The sequence below is a fragment of the Rhinoderma darwinii genome, chromosome 3 (assembly GCF_050947455.1).
Source record: "Rhinoderma darwinii isolate aRhiDar2 chromosome 3, aRhiDar2.hap1, whole genome shotgun sequence".
In the NCBI taxonomy this organism is placed as follows: Eukaryota; Metazoa; Chordata; class Amphibia; order Anura; family Rhinodermatidae; genus Rhinoderma; species Rhinoderma darwinii.
This window is the reverse complement of record NC_134689.1, coordinates 62,833,205-62,854,576: the sequence shown is the minus strand read 5'-3', so window position 1 is coordinate 62,854,576 and position 21,372 is coordinate 62,833,205. Positions and strand designations below refer to the sequence as shown.

General features: G+C 42.9%; 1 pseudogene; it reads right to left on the bottom strand.

The window, feature by feature from the left end:
• Positions 1-21,372, bottom strand: part of LOC142750372 (RUN and FYVE domain-containing protein 1-like) — a 498,511-nt pseudogene that overhangs the window by 378,875 nt on the left and 98,264 nt on the right.

The following is a 21,372-nucleotide window of genomic DNA, read 5'->3' as shown; positions in this document are numbered from 1 at the left end:
AAAATACAGCCTCGTCAAAAGAAGTGCAGGACACTTCTTTGGACGTTTTTGGAGCTGTTTTCTCATAGACTCCAATGAAAACAGCTCCAAAAACGGACGTAAAAAACGCCGCGAAAACGCCGCGAAAAATGCGAGTTGGTAAAAAAACTTCTGAAAAGCAGGGTCTGTTTTCCCTTGAAAACAGCTCTGGATTTTCAGACGTTTTTGTTGACTACGTGTGAACATACCCTGAGGGTTTGTTCACACGCAGTATTTCGAGCGTTTTACGGGCCGTAAACGTCCCGAAAAACGGCTGAGAAATCGGAAGCAGGACGCCTACAAACATCTGCCCATTCAATGGGAAATACGGGGTACTGTTTCGATGGGGCTTTTTTTATGCGGCCGTTTTCCAAAAACGGCACGTGAAAAGACGCCCACCAAAAAGAACTGCATGTCACTTCTTGGGACCGTTTTTAATTGGCTCTATAGAAAAACAGCTCCAAAAACGGCCGTAAAACAACGCAGCCAAAAATGCGAGTTTGATTAAAAAATGGCTGAAAATGAGGAGCGGTTTTCCCTTTGTTTAGTAAGCGTGTGAACATACCCTTAGACTTTTGGTGTGTACTATAGCTTCTGCCAGCTGCCATTTGTACAATCCCTTCCAAAATGGCAGCCGGACACTGCTTAGCAATTTGAAGACACCTTTTCCTGGCTTGTAGGAGGGGGGAGAGATTCCCTCGCACATTTATGGCAGCTGTGAGTCAGGTTGCTTTGCCTTATTCACCTTGCTGTAATTCTGGGAAGTGCTCCCTCTGCTGGCCAACATAAGAAAACATGTTAAATTAAGATACAGCAAAAAACGTAAAAAATAATAGAAATAAGTAACTTACTTAAGAAAAAAAAAAAAAAGGATTAATTCGCGACACATTCCCTTTAACCCTATTGAGATGCTGTGCATGACCTGAAGAGAGCTGTGAACGCAAGGCATCCCAGAAATATTGTTGAACTGAAAAACATTTGCAGGGAGGAATGGTCCAAAACTCCTCCTTTGTATACAAAAAAAGCGACGACTCAAAAAACTATGCACACCCGCAAAGATACAGAAATGAAACAAAACTCTATAGCTTTATTACAATACACAAAAATATATATTTATGTGCACATACACCCACAAAAGACACATACAGACATAAAAACATAATTAAAAAAGAGAATATTCAGCGGGGGGGGGGGGGGGGGGTCAGAAAAAATAATGTGATCCTCTAGTGATGAGGCCCTAATAACGGGGCTAGAAGAGTCAAGATATGAAAATCTCCAATGCAAGGCTCACTAAATCACCAAATAAATACCACATATGAAATATAAAGTGCTGAGTGCATACAAGACCAATATAGGAAATAAATCAAAATGCCAATTTAGCACACAAAAAAAAATGAAGTGAATGAATGCAAATAAGCCATAATATAAAGGAGCTAGAGCAACATTAGATACATGTAAAGCAAAATAAGAGAGAAAATGAGTCTGGTCAAATCAACATCACAATGAGAAGAGAAAGCAGCATTGTAATGCCCGCATACGCTGACGGCCGGCATTCCCCTCTTACCAGCAGCCGAAAGACTGTGTATCCCCGCCGGTGTCTTCCTCCCCAGGGATGTTGGCGCACTAGAAAGGGGTCAAAGAAAAGGAAGGCCAATCCTGTTTCTGATATTCCAAGCAAAATTGCCAAGTTGGGTGATGATGCAAGGGTGTCGGTCTCAGAAATGGCAGCCCTAGTGGATACGGATCTCCCTAACAGCCCAGCTGGTAGTCGGCGGGATGGTAATGCAGGTAAGGCAAGACAATTGGTAGTAGTAGGGGATTCTAAACTAGGGCTGAGGAGGGAGATCAATGTAGAAAATAAAGGGGTAGTCAGGTTTGAGAGGGGTCAGACTATATTGGTGGGGGGGGAGAAACAGACTGTGGGGAGAGGACTAGACAACTGGATAAGGAGATTCTTTTGTTACAAAACAGCAGTGAAAATAAAAATGACCAAATAATGTCAAATAATCACATTTTTTTATAATGAAAGTGAAAAACTGAAAGGCAAGTTAAAGTGTATGTTCAAAAATGCCAGAAGTCCAGCAAGCAAAATTGGGGAGCTGGAGGCCTTGATACTGGAAGAAAATATAGTTATAGTTGGTGTTGCTGAAACATGGCTAGACTCTTCTCATGACTCATGGCTGTAAATCTACAGGATATTAAAAATTTTCAGAAAGACAAGACAAATAGGAAAGGCGGTGGTGTATGTCTGTATGTGAGAAGTGATAAGAAGGCGAGCGTGAAAGAGACAATAGTGGGTGAAGATTGTGAGGAGGTTGAAACCTTGTGGGTGGAACTAGAAAGAGGTAAACACAGAAAAAATTACTTTTGGTGTAATCTATAGACCCCCCAATATAACTGAGGAAATGGAAGGTCTGCTATATAAACAGATGGTGCGGGCTTCACAGGCTGGTATTGTAGTGATATTGGGCGATTTTAAATTACCGGGATATTAATTGGTGTCATGGTACGGTTTTAACTGCAAAGGGGAGACATTTCCTCAACCTGTTGCAGGAAATTTTTTTGGGCCAGTTTGTGGAAGACCCGACTAGAGGTGAAGCTCTGTTGGATCTGGTAATTTCTAATAATGCAGATCTTGTTGGGAATGTCAATGTTCGTGAAAACCTTGGTACCAGTGATCACAATATAGTTACAGTTTACCTATACTGTAAAAAAACAAACACAGGCAGGGAGGGCAAAAACACAATCTTAAGAAGGCCTATTTCCCCAGGATGAGGGCTGCAATTCAAGATGTAGGCTGGGAAGAACTAATGTCAAATAATGGTACACATGATAAATGGGACATTTTCAAATCTACTTTGGGTAATTAAAGTGCAAGATTTATTCCTATAGGTAACAAGTATAAACGACTAAAATTAAACCCCACATGGCTTACACCTTCTGTAAAAATGGCAATACATGACAAAAAAAGGGCATTTAAAAAATACAAATCTGAGGGTACATCTGTAGCCTTTTTAAATTATAAAGAGCGTAATAAAATCTGTAAAAATGAAATAAAATTAGCAAAAATACAAAATGAAAGGAAGGTGGCCAAGGATAGTAAAACAAATCCCCAAAGATTCTTTAAGTATATAAATGCAAAAAAGCCAAGGTCTGAACATGTAGGACCCTTAGATAGTGGTAATGGGGAGTTGGTCACAGGGGATCAAGAGAAGGCAGAGTTACTAAATGGGTTCTTTAGCTCTGTATATACAATATATAATATAAGCTAAATAAAATAAAATAAATGTGCACAAGGCCCTGGGACCAGATGGGTCACACCCTAGAATTCTTAAAGAGCTTAGTTCAGTTATTTCTGTCTCCCTTTTCAGAATATTCAGAGATTTTCTAGTGACTGGTATAGTGCCAAGGGACTGGTGCAGGGCAAATGTGGTATCTATTTTCAAAAAGGGCTCTAGGTCTTCCCTGGGAAATTATAGACCAGTAAGCTTAACATCCATCGTGGGGAAAATGTTTGAGGGGCTATTGAGGGACTATATACAGGATTATGTGACAAAAAATAGTATTATAAGTGACAGCCAGCACGGCTTGATTTGTTTTTATGAAGAGGTGAGAAGAAGCCTAGACAGAGTGGCCGCTGTGGATATAGTGTTTTTGGACTTTGCAAAGACATTTGACACTGTCCCTCATAGACGTCTAATGGGTAAATTAAGGACTATAGGTTTAGATAGTATAGTTTGTAATTGGATTGAGAATTGGCTCAAGGACCGTATCCAGAGAGTTGTAGCCAATGATTCCTACTCTGAATGGTCCCCGGTCATAAGTGGTGTACCACAGGGTTCAGTGCTGGGACCACTATTATTCAACTTATTTATTAATGATATAGAGGATGGGATTAATAGCACTATTTCTATTTTTGCAGATGACACCAAGCTATGTAATATAGTTCAGTCTATGGAAGATGTTCGTGAATTGCAAGCAGATTTAAACAAACTAAGTGTTTGGGCATCCAGTTGGCAAATTAAGTTTTATGTGTATAAATGGAAAGTTATGCATCTGGGTACCAACAACCTGCATGCATCATATGTCCTAGGGGGAGCTACACTGGGGGATTCACTTGTTGAGAAGGATCTGGGTGTACTTGTAAATCATAAACTAAATAACAGCATGCAATGTCAATCAGCTGAATCAAAGGCCAGCAAGATATTGTCGTTTATTAAAAGAGGCATGGACTCGCGGGAGAGGGATGCAATATTACCACTTTACAAAGCATTAGCCTCATCTAGAATATGCAGGTCAGTTCTGGGCTCCAGTTCTTAGAAAGGATGCCCTGGAGTTGGAAAAAATACAAAGAATAGCAACAAAACTAATAAGGGGCATGGAGAATCTAAGTTATGTGGAAAGATTAAAAGAATTAAACCTGTTTAGCCTTGAAAAAAGACGACTAAGGGGGGACCTGATTAATTTATATAAATATATTAATGACACAAAAATATGGTGAAATCCTGTTTCATGTAAAATCCCCTCAAAAAACAAGGGGGGCACTCCCTCAGTCTGGAGAAAAAAAGATTCAACCTGCAGTATCTGTGTCCACCATCTGTGACAATTTCGATAATCCAGCTCATGGCATCTTCCGATAATCCGTCACAAACCTGCTCCAGATAATCCGTCACAAGCCTGCTCCCGATAATCCGGCACAAACCAAATTCCAGCTATCCGGCACCAATCTATCTGTCATCCATCTATCCTTTATCTAGTGAAGGACATATTTATTTTTGCTCAGCTTCTACTCCGTTATGGCGGAGTGGCCCAGTGGGTCCACATTCCCCACAGTTGTAACAGCTTGCTCAGGCCATGGATCCCGCTGGTCTACCCAAAACGGCAATCCAAGCGGACATGCGAGATCTCCGAATTCTATTGAACACGCTTGGACTTTGCCTCTGTTGCTCCCCTGTCTACTTCTCAAGTTGCTGCTCCATCTTCTCCTCATCCCGCCATGACGCCAGTCAGTTCTGGGGCCAGAATGTCTTTGCCACTTACACTTCATTACGTTAGAGATGCAAGAACCGGTCGAGGCCTCCTCAACCAGTGTAAGGTCCATTTCCAGCTGCAAGCACATCTGTTTCCTTCTGATCAGACCAAAGTTGCCTTCATGGTCTTCCTACTGGCTGGCAATGCTCTGGCACGGGCGAATCCTATCTGGGAACGTGAGGTGCTGGATTCTTCCAATCTGCAGCTGTTCTTAGAGACTTTTCTCACAGTACCTCAGTCACTCCCTGGGCTTCCTCCACAGTATATCTGCTATGCGGATGTATTCAGCAAGGAGGAGGCTGATATCCTGCCTCCCCATCGTCCTTACGACTGTCCGATTGAGTTGCTTCCTGAGACTTTATTACCTTGTGGACGGATATATTCTCTCTTTCTCTCTGCCTGAGAGCCAAGCCATGCCAGGAAACATCAAAGAGAACCTCGAAAGGGGGTTAATCAGGAAATATACTTCTCCAGAGCCGGATTCTTCTTTGTGGAAAAGAAAGATGGACCGCTACGGCCTTGTATCGATTATCGTCATCTGAACCATTTCCTTTTCCTTCTTTAGTGTCTTGGGACATGGAAGGCCAATAGTACTGACGACCAATCAAATTGAGAGTCCTTTTGATGCCAGGATGCCCAGAAACCCTGGACGCATGACCCCAATGCAGAACACAATCCCTTAGTTTCGGGAGTACGTAGGTCTTTCCTCTGGGAATTTGTATCACTTCAGCAGGAGCAGCGATCACAATACGTTTCGGATCTATAATAAACTGTGGGCTAGGCTCTTGGTCTGTGGGGTCAAAACAGCGAAATAAGGCGTCATCCTTGGTATTCTTTCCGGCAGGTCTGTAATGAAGCTGAAAATCGAATCTGGAGAAGAATAATGCCCACCGAGCTTGACGAGAGTTTAGGAGTTGAGCAGTTTGTAGATATAGGAGGTTTTTATGATCTGTGTAAATGATGATGGGGTGCCATGCACCCTCCAGCAAATGTCTCCATTCCCCCAGGGCCAATTTAATAGCTAAAAGTTCTTTATCTCCAATTCCATAATTTTTTTTCAGCGGATGTGAACGATTTGGAGTAAAAACCGCAGGCCACCAGTCTCCCTCTACAAGTCTTTTGGGACAGAATAGCTCCAACTCCCACAGATGAAGCATCGATCTCCAGTACAAATGGTTTGGTGGAATCCGGTCTATGTAGGACTGAGGCAGAAGAGAAGGCAGCTTTAAGAGCTTGGAATGCGGCCTCGGCCTCCGCATTAACCCCTTTTTTGGTCAGAGCAGAAATAGGAGCCGTCATAGAGGAGAAATGAGGAATAAACTGGCGGTAATAATTGGTGAATCCTAGCAGGCGTTGGACCGCTTTGAGTCCTTGCGGACGAGGCCAGTTGAGAATTGAGGACAGCTTGGCTGGATCCATTTGAAGACCCTGGTCGGAAATGACATACCCCAAGAAAGGCAGGCTAGTTCTCTCGAAGAGGCATTTTTCTAGCTTGGCAAACAGAGTTCTCTCGCAGACGTTGTAACACTTGGCGCACATGCCCACGATGAGTTAGAATATTGGGAGACAAGATTAAAATGTAATCTAGGTATACCACCACATAGCTGTACAACAGATCTCGAAAAATTTAATTAACAAATGCCTGGAAAACCGCAGGAGCATTACAAAGTCCAAAGAGCATGACGAGGTATTCAAAATGCCCATCACGAGTATTGAATGCGGTTTTCCATTCGTCTCCCTCGCGGATACGGATGAGATTATAAGCTCCACGAAGGTCTAGTTTGGTGAAGATTTTCGCTCCCTGTAGACGGTCAAAGAGTTCTGAGATCAATGGTAGCGGGTACTTGTTCTTTAACGTGATATTATTTAATCCTCGGTAATCAATACAAGGATGCAGGGAGCCGTCTTTTTTTCCCACAAAGAGAAACCCTGCGCCAACAGGAGAGGAGGACTTACGGATGAATCCTCTGTAATGACGGGGTAGGGAGAAGACCGGTGAGCCCTAATCTACCCGCCACTCAGTCCCTGCCTACTTGCAACGGCCCGTTCTAGGCGACGGCGTACAAATGGGCGATGGTCCCTATGCTCAATAAGTGCACGACAGACAAACAGACAAGGGTACACAGAAGCTAAGGGAAATGGGGTAGTTGCCCACGGCAACACAGTGAGCAACAAGAGTAGTGAACGAGCCGAGTCAAATCAGGAGTGCACGAGGTACAAATTGAAGAGCAGGAGCGTAGTCAGTAAAGCCAGGGTAAAAAATGAAGTAAGGTCAATAATCATAGCAGGAGCAGCAGAAGCCAGGAAACAGAAAAGAATCACAGGCAAAGGAGAAGCAGGAAATGCAGGTATAAATAGACAGAGGGCGGGAGCTAGCTCCATCTGGCCAGGCTGTGATAGGCTCTCCCACTCCTCAGCCTCCCAGCCTGACTGGTAGAAGATCGTGTCACTCTCTCAGAATTAGGAGCAGGTGCAGACTGATTACCCACGGGTGTCGACACATAAGCTGTGTCCGGCAGATCCTTTACATCTTCTCTCCAGATTTTCTTGGACATACCTAGACATGGCCTCAGTCTCGGGCAAAGACAAAGTAGACTCTACCTCTGGGAGGTGTGGCGTTGGGTACCAGGTCTATGGCACAGTCGTATGGCCTGTGAGGAGGCAGCGATTCAGCTTTTTGCTTGCAGAAGACATCCGAGAAGCTTTTGTATGGAGTAGGAAGTCCTTCTGAGTTAGGTTCTGCAGACTGAGGCATAGGTGGGCGAATAGATAGTAAACAAAGTTGGTGACAGAAGTCACTCCAGCGGGTAATTTGACCTCCAGTCCAGTCAACAACAGGAGAGTGCTTCTGCAACCACGGTAGACCTAGAAGCAAAGGGTTCAGAGAGTTCAACACATAGACGGAGATACGTTCCTGGTGCAGTGCCCCTGTTAACAGGAGAATGGGCTTGGTGACAAGATAGATAGTTTCCTGTAGGAGCCTCCCATCTACAGAAGCAATGGACAATGGTTTGGTTAGTCTTTGCACTGGGATTTGGTAGCGATTTACCAAGGACTGGCACAGAAAATTCCCAGCGGATCCGGAATATAGGAAGGCTTTAACGTCAAAAGTGGTTCCTGCAAAGGACAGCTTCGCTGGTATGGTCATCTTCTGAGTGGAAGGTATTCCACCTAGGGTAGCCTCTCCTACCTGCCCTAGGCGTTGGAGTTTTCCGGCCTCACTGGACAGACTCTGAGGAAGTGCGTTTTTCCACCACAATACAAACACAAATTCAACTTGCGTCTATTCTGGCTCTCCTCAGGCGTGAGTCTTGTTCTCTCCACCTGCATGGGTTCGTCCGACCGGGAGGAAGATGAGGCCAGAAGAGGTGTTTGGAAGGTTGGTGCCAATCGTGATGTCCGATTGCCTCGAGCAGATTCCTGTTGTCTCTCATGGAAACGTATATCAATACAATTAGCTAGGGTAATCAAGTCATGCAAGGACGGTGGAAGGTCTCGGCCAGCAAGTTCATCCTTGATTCGGCCCGCCAGACCCTCCCACAAGGTCGATACCAAAGCCTCATTATTCCACTGGAGTTCAGTAGCCAAGGTGCGGAATTGAATGGTGTATTGGCCTACAGTGGAGGTTCCTTGTCGGAGCTTGAGTAGAGAGGAAGCTGCAGAAGAGGCTCCGGTTCTTCAAACACCCTTTTAAATGTGGAGAGAAAGTTCTGAATGTTGTACATGATGGGGTAGTTTCTTTCCCACAAGGGCGATGCCCAAGCCAGCGCTTCACCAGACAGCAGGGACAGGATATAGGCCACCTTAGCCCGGTCTGAGGAAAAATGTTGTGCCATGACTTCAAAGTCATGGTGCATTGGTTAACAAATCCCCTGCAGGTCTTGGGATCTCCCTCATAGCGGGCAGGCGTAGGTAGGTGAAGTCCGGGTCTGTAGACAGGAGCTTGTTGCGGTGGTGGTGGTGGTATCAGAAACGCCGGAGGTGCTAGTTCGTTCAAACGAGTGGACACATTCGGCAGTAGCTGAAACAGCTGATCTTGGCAAACTCGTTGTCTAGAAAACTCCTGAGCAATATCAGCCGTGTCAGGCAGGGCTGTGTCAAGGGGATCCATGGCTTGTTCAACCTATAACGGTTCTCACCGGTTTGTTCGTGGATCCTCGGTGTCGTCTGGGAGATGGTGTTTGGAACCCAGGCAACGCTTGGCACAGCGGGTAGAGGCGGTCGGATGGATAAGCAGAAGTCAGGACAGGCAGCAGATGTCGTAACGGGTATGGCAATAGGTCAAGGCAGGCGGCAGATGTCGTAACGGGTATGGCAGCAATAGGTCAAGGCAGGCGGCAGACAAGGATAGTCAAGTTCAAGCAGAGGTCAGTAACGGGAAATCCAGACAAAAGGCAGAAGGAACGGAAACAGGGAACTAGGGCACTGGGAACTCACGGGGAACTTGGTTGAACAAGCAGGGATGGAAGGGAGGAGGAACCTTAAATAGGAAGTTCTAGGAATTAAGGTGCGTGCTGGCCCTTTAAGGCAGGACGAGTAAGCGCGCGTGCCCTCTAGTGACTGCAGCCGCACATCGAGGATGCTGACCGCGGAAGGAGGTAATGGATGCACTCACCTGACGCCGTCCGTGGCCAGCAGAGCGTCCGGACCGGGAAAGTGGAGCTCGGGATGAGCAGCTGATGAGGGAGGGCGCCGGAACCGGAGCAGGGGCCGTGGGAACGGCGGGGAATGGTGCGGCAGCTGTTACAACAAGTACCCCTTACCGCTGATCTCTGAGCTCTACGACAGAATATGTGGGGCCAAGATTTTCACAAAGCTGGATCTTTGCGGGGCTTATAACTTGATCCGTATCCACAAAGGTGACGAATGGAAGACCACATTCAACATCAGAGACTGTCATTACGAATATCTTGTTATGCGCTTTGGAATGTATAACACACCAGCTGTGTTCCAGGAATTCGTGAATGACATATTCCGGGATCTACTGTATGTCCGTGTAGTGGTGCATCTGGACGATATCATGATCTACTAACCGGATAGTACTACTCACCGGAAGCATGTTCGCCAAGTCCTGTCATGGTTAAGGGGGAATAACCTCTACGCCAAACCAGAAAAGTGTGTATCGAAAGGAAATAATTGCCCTTTCTGGGCTATATAGTTTCCGATCATGGACTCCAGAAGGATCCAGAAAAAGTGAAATCAAGTCTTCAAGGTCTCCGTGCCATACAAAGATTTCTAGGTTTCGCAAATTTCTATTGCCAGTTAATCCGAAACTTATTTTCGCTTACCGCGCCTATCTCTGCTCTCAGCAAGAAGGACGTAAACGCTTAAGTCTGGATCCCTGAAGAAGAGTCAGCATTCATTAATCTCAGGAGGGCCTTCACTTCTGCCTCCGTTCTTCACCATCATGATATTTCTTGGCAGTACTCGTTGGAGGTTGTGTCTTTTACCATTGGTGTGGGAGCACTTTTCTTTCAAAGAAACTCCAAGTGTAAGACAGTTTTCTGTGGCTTCTTCTCATAACTCTTCTCTGCTGCAGAAAGAAACTACTCCATTGGGGACCAAGAGCTACTAGCCATCAAGTTAGCCATAGCATTTGCTAGAGGGGTCTGCTCATCCAATTATCATCTACAATGATCACAAGAATCTCACTTACTTACACTCTGCACAACGCCCTTGTCAAGCCAGATGGTCACTATTCTTTGCCAGATTCACATTCCTACTCCATTTCCGTCCTGATAAAAATGTAAAGGCTAAAGCACGGTCCTGTTTATTTGAGTCAAATGATGCCGAATATTATCCTCAGTATATTATTGACCCTTCCAGTATTAATTCTGTTAACCCTCTGCAGATTAAAGACGCAACTCCTGGGAAAATTTTTGTTCGTCCTATTGACAGGAAGAAAATTCTCATCTGGGGTCATAATTCAAAGCTGGCAGGTCATTCAGGTATTTGTAAGACTCGGGACTTTATCTCATCTCTCGCCACTACTGGTGGTCCACGTTGCCCAAAGATATTGTGGACTATGTCTCCTCATGTACCAACTGTGCCCAAAACAAAGCTACTCATAACAAGCCTGCGGGTCAACTCCAACCTCTGCTGGTTCCAGATAGTCCCTGGCAGCATATTGCCATGGATTGTATTACAGATTTTCCTTCTTCTGCTGGATATACCACTGTCTGGGTCGTGGTGGATCGTTTCTCCAAGATGGCACATTTCGTTCCCCTGTCTGGTCTTCCCTCAGCTCCTCACCTGGCAAGTGTATTTGCTCAGTATACTTTTCATTGGCACGGATTGCCGCTTTATATCATGTCTCATCGGGGTGTGCAATTCACATCCAAGTTCAGGAGAGCCCTGTGTACGTTTCTGGATGTGAAATTGGACTTTTCATCTGCATATCACCCGCAATCCAACAGCCAAGTTGAAAGAATTAACCAAGTGCTTGAGAATTATCTTTGCCATTTTGTATCTGCTCAACACGATAACTGGGTACATCTCTTCCGTGTACCGAATTCCCTTACAATAATCACACGAGTGAATCTACTACTACGTCACAATTTTTCACTGTCTACAGCCAACATCCACGTGTCCCTCTTCCTGTACCTGCTACATCTTAAGTGCCTGCTGCTAGTGTGTCTTTTGGGAGTTTTCCTCAGATGTGGCAGCAAACCAAGTTTATGATCCTGCAATAAGTAAATCGCATGAAGAAGTAGGTCGATAAGAAGAGAAGACCTCCTACCCAATCCTTTCCTGGAGTTTAGGTCTGGTTATCTTCTAAAAATATTCAACTGAAATTTCCCTCCTACAAATTCGCTCCTAAATTTCATGGTCCCTTTGAAGTCTTGCAACAGATCAATCCTGTGTCATACAAGCTGTGTCTACCTCCTACTCTCAAAAGTCCCCAATTCCTTCTGTGTCCCTCCTGAAGCCTGTGGTCCTCAAGCGGTACAGTAAGTTATTTAACCTGCACGGTGAACGCCATAAATAAAAAACGCCAGAATTGCTGTTTTTTGGTCACTCCATCTCCCACAAGAAATGGAATAAAAAGTGATCAAAAAGCTAAAAATAAGCCCTCATACTTAGGCCTTATTCACACGAGCGTATTTCACGTCTGTGTTTCGCGCGTTAAAACAACGGACGTCACATGGACGGACCTATGCAATTCAATGGGTCCATTCAGACATTCAGTGTTTATCACGCAGCGTGTGTCCGCTGCGTGAAACTCACTGCATGTCCTATTCTTGTGCGTTTTTTGCGCATCACGCACCCATTAAAGTAAATGGGTGCATGAAAGTCACGGACAGCGCATGAACGTACATCCGTGATTCAGTCGCTTAATAAATGATAAGAAAAAAAAAAACATCTCCTTCATTTTTTTTTCTTGACGTAAAAAACGCGTGAGAAACGGATGACATACGCGCGTAAAAACCACAGACACGTACACAGATGTCACACGGAGCTGCAACGCAGGAAAAACGCTGCATTTTTTACACACGCAAAACGGACACGTTTGTGTGAATAAGTCATGGCTCTCAAAATATGGTTCAGAAACACAAATTTTATTTTTAACAATCAGTTTTTTCCTTATAAACATAGTAAAACTCCAAAAAATATATAGATTTGGTATCGCCATAATCGACTTGACCCGTAAAATAAATGGTAACATGCTGTTTTTACAGCACGATGAATGCTGTAAAAACTAAACCCCCTAAGGCCTCGTGCACACTTACATCACCGTTTTCACGGCCGTTTTTGACGGGTCCGTGAACCCGTTTTAGCGGCGGGGTGATTTCCGTGTGCACTCTGTGTTTCCGTTTCCGTGCGCCGAGCATGATACTGTCCATGGTGCTGAAAGAGTTAATGGGCTGCACTGATCGGCAGTAATTCTTTCAGCAACCTTGACAGTACCATGCTCGGCACGCGGAAAATAAAATTTAAATGTAATAAAAAAAAAATACGTTCATACTTACATTCCTCCTGTCCGGCCTCCAGCGATGACGTTTCATCCATGTCGCCGCTGCAGCCAATCACAGGCTGTAGTGGTGGTCACGCACGTCAGGATGACGTCAGAAGGCCGGCCTCCAGGGATGACGCTTCATCCCACGTGACCGCCTCTGCAGCCAATCACAGGCTGCAGCGGCCTCGGCAGCCAATCACAGGCTGCCGCGTCAGAAAAGAAGGTCGAACTGGAGGAAGAAGAGGGACTCGTCACCAAGACAACGACTGGGTACGTATGAAATGCTTTTTATTTTATTTTTAATCAGCAGCCTCTTTTCTCTATCAGTGATTGATAGAGACAAGTGGCTGCCGATTAGTGTAATATTTTTGTAATGTTTTTCTGCCCGCCCGGCGGTTGCGAGGCAAAGGCTCCGTCACACACGGACGGCACACGGATGCCTTCCGTGTGCCTTCAGTTTTTTTGACGGCCCATTGACTTGCATGGGCCTCACGGTCACAGATTCTCGGACCAAAGTAGGACATGCTCTACTTTGGATCGGAACGGAGCAACGGACCGTCAAAAAAACTGAAGTGTGCATGGCCCCATTGAAATTAATGGGTTCAGGGTGCTATCAGTGACAAAAACGGAAAGCACCCTGAAGGAAAAAACTGAAGTGGGCATGGGGCCTAAAGAAATGAAGGAATCGGTTTTTTTCCATTCCATCCCACAAAGAATTTTTTTTCAGTTTCCGACTAAATTATATGGTACACTAATTGGAGCCGTGAAAATCTACAATTAGTCTTGCAAAAAACAAGCCCTCATATGGCTATATCGATGGTAAAAACAAAAGTGAAAGTAAAAAAAAATGCCTGCGGCGAGAAGAGGTTAAATATATCAAAACGTCAATACAGAGATTTCTCTCATGATCTATTTATACCCAGGACTGTAACTTTCACAAGAGGCATCCTCTATGCCTAGAGGAAAGAAAGTTTCTAAACAAACATAGAAAGGGATTCTTTACTGTAAAAACAGTGAGACTATGGAACTCTGACAGAGGAAGTGGTTCGGGTGAATTCACTGGAAAAATTTAAGAGAAACCTGGATGCCATTCTTGAGTGTACTAATAATACAAGTTGCCATATTGGAGCTGGGAAGGAATTTTTCCCTAGTATGAAGAAAATGGTCTATTGCCTAATTTATCCAGACAATTATCCAGGTACTATTTGGCACTATTTGCCGCAGCCCTTTTTCAGATTTTTATTTTCGTTTTTTCCTCCCCACCTTCCAAAAGCCATAACGTCTTTAATTTTCCATCGATATAGTACCATGAGGGCTTGATTTTTGCGGGACGAGTTGTAGTTTTTCGTAGCACCATTTATTTTGCCATATAATGTACTAGGAAACGGGAAAAAAATTATTTGTGGGGTAGAAAATGAAAAAAGCGATTCCTCCATGTTTTTTTGCACGCCGTTTTTACGGAATTCACTGTGCAATTAAAACAACATGTTAACTTTATTCTCTGGGTCAATATGACTACGGCGATACCAAATATATATAGTTTTTTCTATATTTTACTACTTTTACAAGTGTAAAAAATAAAATGTATTTTTTTTGTCGCCAAATTCCGAGAGCCACAACTTTTTTTTTTTTTTCGTTGATTAACCCCTTAATGACCAGCCTATTTTAGACCTTAACCCCTTAGTGACCAACAATACGCCTTTTCACATTCGTCACTAAGGGGCCTTAGGCTAGGCTGACGCCTTTTCACGTGAGCCTAGTCTAAGTCCTGCACGGGTCTCCTGTGCAGGCAGGAGCCGGGGCTCTGCTGTCTGATGACAGCTGAGCTCCTGCTCCAACGCCCACGATCGAAGTTTACTTAGATCGCGGCCGTTTAACCCGTTAAATGCCGCAGTCAATAGTGACCGCGGCATTTAACTTTGTTTACAGAGGGAGTGAGCTCCCTCTGTCACCCATCGGTGGCCCGCGAATGCAATCGCGGGTCTCCGATGGGTTGTCATGGCAGCCGGGGGCTTGATAAAAGCCCCCAGGTCTGCCCTGGACATATGCCTGTTAGGACGCGCCGGAGCCACGTCCTAACAGATTGCCTGTCAGATTTACACTAACAGGCAATAATGCTCTGGTATATGAAGTATACCAGAGCATTATAGCAGCGATCTGAAGATCGCACAGTAAAGTCCCCTAGTGGGACTAATAAAAGAAGTAATCAATGTGAAATAAAGATTATTAATAAAAAGTACAGTAAAAAAATAAACAAAACCATTTTTTTCCATAAAAAGTGGTTTTATTTAATGAAAGTGTAAAAAATAAATAAAAGTACACATATATGGTATCGCCGCAACTGTAATGACTCCATTAATAAAGTTAATATGTAATTTAAACTGCAAGGTGAACACCGTAAAAAAAAAACAATGGCGAAATTGCAATTTTTTTCCATTGCCCCCCAAAAAAAGTCATAATAAAAATGAATAATTACCATTCACCCCAAAACAGTACCAATCAAAACTACGTCTCGTCCCGCAGAAAAAAAGCCTAAAAAAATCAATACATTGATGGAAAATAAAAAAGTTACGGCTCTTGGAAAGCGACGTTGCAAAAACAAATAATTGTAGTTCAAAAGTGTTTTTATTGTGCAAAAGTCGTAAAACATAAAAAACCTCTATATATGTGGTATCGCCGTAATCGCACCGACCCATACAATAAAGGAAACATGTTATTTACGCCGCACAGTGAACGGCGTAAATTTAAAAATGCATAGAACCATGGTGGAATTTCAGTTTTTTTTTATAATCCCCCCAAAAAATGTTAATAAAAAAAATTAGATGTACCCTAAAATGGTGCTATTAAAAAGTACAACTAATCCCACAAAAAACAAGCCCTCATACAGCTATGTAGACGAAAACATAAAAAAGTTATAGCTCTTTGATTGCGACTATAGAAAAACGAATAAAATAGTTTGGTCATTAGGGCCTAAAATGGGCTGGTCACTAAGGGGTTAATGACCAAGCTATTTTTTAAGTTTTTCCATCGTCGCATTCCAAGAGCTATAACGTTTTTATTTTTGCGTCGACATAGCTGTATAAGGTCTTGTTTTTTGCGGGACAAGTTGTATTTTTTAACCCCTTCCCTCTTTAGCCACTTTTGACCTTCCTGACCGAGCCTCATTTTTCAAATCTGACATGTGTCACTTTATGTGGTAATAACTCCGGAATGCTTTCACCTATCCAAGCGATTCTGAGACTGTTTTCTCGTGACACATTGGACTTTACGTTACTCGCAAAATTTGCTCGATATGTTCAGTATTTAATTGTGAAAAACACCAAAATTTAGCGAAAAATTGCAAAAATTTGCATTTTTCTCAATTTAAATGTATCTGCTTGTTAGACAGGCAGTTATACCACACAAAATTGTTGCTAATTAACATCCCCCATATGTCTACTTTAGATTGGCATCGTTTTTTGAACATCATTTTATTTTTCTATGACATCACAATGCTTTAGAAAATTTAAAAGAGGCCATTTTTACAGGGGCCAGTTCAGTCGTAAAGTGGCTTTGAGGGCCTTATATATTAGAAACCCCCAAAAAGTCACCCCATTTTAAAAACTGCACCCCTCAAAGTATTCAAAACAGCATTTAGAAAATGTTTTAACCCTTTACACATTTCACAGGAATTAAAGCAAAGTAGAGGTGAAATGTACAAATTTCATATTTTTTTGCAGAAATACATTTTTAATACAATTTTTTTTATAACACAGAAAGTTTTACCAGAGAAATGCAACTCAATATTTGTTGCCCAGTTTCTGCAGTTTTAGAAAATATCCCACATGTGGCCGTAGCGTGCTACTGGACTGAAGCACCGGCCTCAGAAGCAAAGGAACACCTAGTGGATTTTGGGGCCTTATATTTGTTCGAATAAATTTTAGGCACCATGTCAGGTTTGAAGGGCTCTTGCGGCACCAAAACAGTCAAAATCCCCCAAAAGTGACCCCATCTGGGAAACTACACACCTCAAGGAAATTATCTAGGGGTACAGTGAGCATTTTGACCACACAGGTTTTTTACAGAAATTATTGGAAGTAGGCCGTGAAAATGAAAATCGAAATTTTTTCAAAGAAAATGTAGGTTTACCGATTTTTTTTCTCATTTCCACAAGGACTAAAGGAGAAAAAGCAAACGGTTGTTTGGAGACACGGCAGGGCTTAGAAGGGAAAGAGCGCTATTTGGCTTTTGGAGCTCAAATTTAGCAGGAATGGTTTGCGGAGGCCTTGTCACATTTACAAAGCCCCTCAGGGGACAAAACAGTGGAAACCCCCCACAAGTGACCCCATTTCGGAAACTACACCCATTGAGGAAATTGTCTAGGGGTATAGTGAGTGTTTTGACCCCACAGGTTTTTTGCATAAATTATTGGAAGTAGGCCCTAAAAATGACAATCTAAATTTTTTCAAAGAAAATGTAGGTTTAGCTAATTTTTTCTCATTTCCACAAAGACTGAAGGAGAAAAAGCATCGCAAAATTTGTAAAGCAATTTCTCCCGAGTAAAACAATACCCCACATGTGGTAATAAACGACTGTTTGGAGACACGGCGTGGCTGAGAAGGGAAAGAGCGCTATTTGGCTTTTGGAGCTCAAGTTTAGCAGGAATGGTTTGCGGAGGACATGTCACATTTACAAAGCCCCTGAGGGGACAAAACAGTGGAAACCTCCCACAAGTGACCCCATTTTGGAAACTACACACATTGAGGAAATTGTCTAGGGGTACAGTGAGCGTTTTGACCCAACAGGTTTTTTGCATAAATTATTGGAAGTAGGCCCTGAAAATGACAATCTACATTTTTTCAAAGAAAATGTAGGTTTAGCAAATTTTTTCTCATTTCCACAAGGACTGAAGGAGAAAAAGCACCGTAAAATTTGTAAAGCAATTTCTCCCGAGTAAAACAATACCCCACATGTGGTAATAAACAGCTGTTTGGACACACGGCAGGGCTTCGAAGGGATGGAGTGCCATTTGGCTTTTGGAGATCACATTTAGCAGGAAGGGTTTGCGGAGGCCATGTCACATTTACAAAGTCCCTGAGCAGACAAAACAGTGGAAACCCCCCACAAGTGACCCCATTTTGGAGACTACACCCATTTAGGAAATTATCTAGGGGTATAAAATAATGATATATTGTAATAGTTCAGACTTTTACGGACGCGGCGACACCAATTATGTTTATTTTTTTACTATGCTCTAGTCGTAAAATGGGAAAAGGGTTTTTTTTTTGAACTTTTAATATTTAATTTTATTTTTTACACAAAAAAAAACAAAAAACTTTATTTAACTAATTTTTACTTATTTTATTAGTCCCCCTAGGGGACTTCAACCAGTGATCGTTAGATCGCTTGCACGATATACTGCAATACTAATGTATTGCAGTATATCGTGATTCTGACAGGCACTAATTAAGCCCTGCCGGAGGTTAATAGGTGTACAAAGATGGCGGACCTGTGGGCCTTCATTAGGCCCCCAGGGAGCTGTAGCAACCATCGCCCCCTGCAATTGCGTTGCGGGAGGCGCGATGAGCTGTTAGAGGGGGTTGCCCCCCTCTAACGATTTAAATGCTGCGGTCTCTGTTGACTGCGGCATTTAACAAGTTAAACTAGCGGGCTCGAGCGCGATGCCACTAGTTACTCTGAAGTGTCGGCTGAAACAAACAGTAGACACCGGCATCGTATGAAGCGGGTTCACTCCGTGAGCCCGTTCCATACTTTCCCTTCCCGACTTTGGCGTATGGATACGTCAAATGTCGGGAAGGGGTTAATAAACAAACAGACATTGCAAGTGTGGTCAAAAGTTTTAAAAAATACTCCTCCCTCTCTATTCTCTTAGGCCAAGTTCACACCTGCGTTGTATAATCCGTTAGGCTTCGTTCACATATCCGTTAGGGCTCTATTCTGACGTTCTGTCTGAACTTTTTGTCGGAACGGAGCCCTGACTGACACAAACGGAAACCATAAGTTTCCGTTTCCATCACTATTGATTTCAATCGTGACGGATCCGATGCCAATTGTTTCAGTTGGTCTCAGTTGTGTAAGGGTCCCGTCGTTTGGACGGAATCAATACAGTAGTCGACTACGGTTTGATTCCGTCAAAATGACGGGACCCTTGCACAACGGAGACGAAAGGAAACCATTTGCACCGGATCCCTCACCATTGAAATCAATGGTGATGGAAACGTAAACTTATTGTTTCCATTTGTGTCAGTCAGGGCTCCGTTCCGACGGAAAGCTCAGAAGGAACGTCGGAACGGAGCCCTGACACGGATGTCAACAAAGCCTTACATTCACACCAATGTTAAAAAGAATTGATAAGTTAGACATCCGTTTTTCTGAACGGAGAAAAAAGTCCTGTACTCTGCACTTTTATATCCTTCAAAAAAACAGATGACAAAGGGCCTGTTCACATCAGCGTGGTCTTTCTGTTGAGGGGTTCCGTCGAATGCTTCCATCGGGGGAACCCCTCAACTGAAACGTCAGACGGAACCGCTCAACGGAAAGACAACGCTGATGTGAACACTGCCTAACATAACGGAAGCAAACGGATGCAATTAAAAATCCTATTGATTTGAATGGGATTTTTAACGGAACGTTTATCAGTTATTTTAATATAAAAACAGGTCAGAGTAACGGATTATACATTGCAAGTGTGAACTTAGCTTTAGGGACTTTTCAGCTGGAATTCCTTTTTCAGCTGGAATTCCTTTTAACTAAGCACATAGTGATCATACAGTAAAAAACCAAGACTGAAATCTGAAAAGTAGTTTTTAATAATACGGACGATAAATCCTACCTCAAGTGTCTGTTTAGCTCTTCAACATAGTTCTTTTGATCAAGAACTGAAGTAATTTCATCTGCTCTGTGAAAAATAGAGTTAAACATAAAAAAAATGATACATCTATTTATAAAACAAAACGTAAAGGCAAAGTTTTATTCACTAATTAGCTTGAATAGTAATAAACATCTTTATTGCGCAGGCTTTTGTGGTGATGGATACAATATATGTGTATACTATTTTATATTATTAAAAAAAAAAAAAAGGTATGATCCAGCACTTTGTGAAGAAATCTCAGGACTTTATTTTATAAACATTAAAAATCCACACAGCACAAAAAGTCAAAGGACCAGTACGCTTACGCATTTCAAACGCCAACTACATTCCTAGTCATAGCCATTGTCTATAGAAAAATGTCTGAAAACACTCCATGTGAACATACCCTGAAGAACAGCATTTATAAAGTTTCAGAATTCTTTAGCTGTTTTTCAGGAAAGTACAGGTGAAATCTACAAAGTTATTTTTTTTTTTGCAGAAATTAATTTTCAGTAATTTTTTTTCTGTAACACAGAAGGTTTTACCAGAGAAATACAACTAAAATGTATTACTCATATTCTGCAGTTTATATATATATATCCCACATGTGGCCCTAGTGTGCTAATGGACTGAAGCACCGGACTTAGAAGCAAAGGAGCACCTAGAGAATTTTGTGGCCTTTTTATTAGAAAATATTTTAGGAGCCATGTCAGGTTTCAAGAGATCTTGTGGTACCAAAACAAAGGAAACACCCCAAAAATACCCCATTCTGGAAACTACACCCCCCCCCCCAAGGAATTAATCTAGTGATGTATTGAGCATTTTGACGCCACAGGTGTTTCAAAGATTTTAGAATTGGGCTGTGAAAATGGAAAATTTAATTTTTTCCAATAATATGTAGAATAATTTATCCACAAGGACTAAAAGGAGAAAAAGCACCCCTATATTTGTAAAACAATTTCTCCCGAGTACAGCAACACCCCATAAGCAGTCATAAACGGCTGTTTGGACACACGGCAGGGCACAGAAGGGAAGGAGCACCATTTGACATTTGGAACTTAAATTTAGCTAAAATTGTTTGTGGAGGCCATGTCATATTTGCAAAGCCCCGGAGGGGCCAAAACACTGGAAACCCCCCCAAAGTGACCCTATTTGGGAAACTGCACCCCTTAAGGAAATTATGTAGGGGTATAGTGAGCATTTTTACCCCACAGGCTTTGTTGCAGAAATTATTGTGAGTAGGCCGTAAAATGAAAATCTACATTAAAGAAGAAAAAGCACCCTAGCATTTGCAATTTCTCCCGAGTACAGAAATACCCCATATGAGGTCATTAACTGCTGTTTAGAGACACGGTAGGGCTCAGAAGGGAGCACCATTTGGCTTTTGGAATGGTTTCAGGGCACCAAGTCGCATTTTCTGTAGTACTAGTACAGTGGAGACACCCCGAAAGGGACTCCATTTGGGAAACTACAACACTTGAGGAATCATCTAAGGGTATAGTGAGAATTTTGACCC